Raw genomic sequence first — 2,026 nt, forward strand, 5'->3', positions numbered from 1 at the left:
TAGGCGGCACTGTTAAATTATAAGATGCAAGAAAATAACAGAATTATTATGAAAACTTAAAAGGACATTGAAGACAACAAATGCCAGATTCAATAGCACGGCAGTATGGGTCCATCTGGGGTAGGGGAGAAAATAGGGCACACATGGGAATGGGTGCTCCAAGAACCTTCGGTTCTGTTGTTGTGCCGTGTCCTATGTTGAAGGGGTGGTCATACAAATGTTGATTATCTCATTTTTATACATTTGGGTATATATTAAATACACACATATACATACACAGAGTACGTTAGTTATTGGGTCTAGATTGTTTCATTTTATGGATAACAAAACTGAGGCTTGGAATCAAGCAGCCTCTTAGTAACTGAATTAGTGCTGTATCTTGTTTCCCACCGGGCTCAGTCAGCTTTTTTCCTGTCCTCTATAATATTTATCATCGTCCTTGATTCCTCGGCTTTCCTCACTCTCACACTCAATCCAACCACATGTCCTGCCAGATCTACCTTCTAACTATGTCCTGGGTCCGTCCGCTTCTCTCCATTGCCATGGCCCAGGACCCGGCACATTTCCCCAGCAGCTGCCTCTGATGGAGCAGGAATGGGTGGGGATGCGCGTGGCTCCGGTTCCGGGTTTCCTGGCTGAGTCCTAACGGAGGAAGCGCCGCATTTATTCACACGGAAAACGGAGGTAACCATCACACCCGTTATGCACACTTCACAAGGCACTTGTGTGGATAAATGCAAAGGGACTCTGACAATGTGAAGTGTTCTTTATATATGCACGCATAGATACGGAGGTGTGTACACATGCTCCTACAGCTATGGCTGTACATAACAGACATATACACTTCTCTCCTGTCTCTCAGCGTTATCGCTGAATCTCTAGTGGCAGGTGTCACTTTTAGGGGAGAGATAGATCATCATGGACCTGCCTTATCCTTCTCGCTAGATGGACATCCCTTGATGGTAGGGGCCGAGTCTGAGTCATCCTCACATCCACCCCAGAGCCTGGGGCCCCGCAGGGACAGAGAATGTGCCCTGCTGAATAGTGCTGAATAGTACAGAAGAAGCCTGTGCTGTCGCTGCTGCTGTGTCCATTCCACCTTCGTGCCTTTCCTCACATCCCCCTGCATGGAAGGTGCCTTCTGCTCTGATATGCCCACCCTTTAATGCCTACCCGAGTCCCACTTCTTCAAAGGAGCCATGTCCACACTCCAGCTGTCCTCGCCCAGCCCTTTCTTCTGCATTTTTCCCCACTTGCCGCCTGGGCCACAGAGTTCAGCCCCTCAGGGATGTTCTTGACTCATTTGACATTTTAATGGGATACTGGAAGTGTCCTGAGCTGGGACCAACATGTCTCCAGTGTCTCTTCCTGCAACGCAGGAGGCTCTAAATTCCCTGAGTGGGTACCAGCACATTACCTGGCACATAGGTGCTCAGTAAATCCTTGCAAGGTGAACAAATGAACAGTCTCCTCAGTGGGGTTCCCACTTGCATGCTTACACTCCCAAGAGTCATTATGACAACACCAAAGAGGTCTTTTAAAGGCATAGGTCAGAAAGCAAACCCTCAGATAGCTGCCATTGCTCCTAGAATAAATACAAAACTCCTTCCCACAGCCTGTGAAGCCCTCTATGACCTGGTCCTCATCCTGCCTTCCTAACTGCTCTCCTATTCTCCCTGACTCAGCCATCCCAGGCTTCTGCGACTCTAATACACTACACATTCCTGCCTCAGGACCTTTGCACAGGTCTTTCCTCTGCCTGAGAAACTCTTTCCCTGGTTCTGTATACATTTGTCCAAATAGTCCCAGTAACAAACCCTATTACTCTTTGTCATAGCACTTACCTCCGTCTGAAATTACCTAGTTGAATAATGAGTTACCTGTTCCCTGCCACCTTCTCCCACTAGACTATAGGGAGCTTATAGTCTAATAAGCAAGGCTCTTGTTTGCCTTTCTCGCTGCTGTGTTTCTGGCTGCTTAACAGAGTGTCTGACAAGCGTTCAGTGAATTAATAAATTATTATTAT

This window comes from Pteropus vampyrus, unplaced genomic scaffold (assembly GCF_000151845.1).
Source record: "Pteropus vampyrus isolate Shadow unplaced genomic scaffold, Pvam_2.0 Scaffold46, whole genome shotgun sequence".
Classification (NCBI taxonomy): Eukaryota; Metazoa; Chordata; class Mammalia; order Chiroptera; family Pteropodidae; genus Pteropus; species Pteropus vampyrus.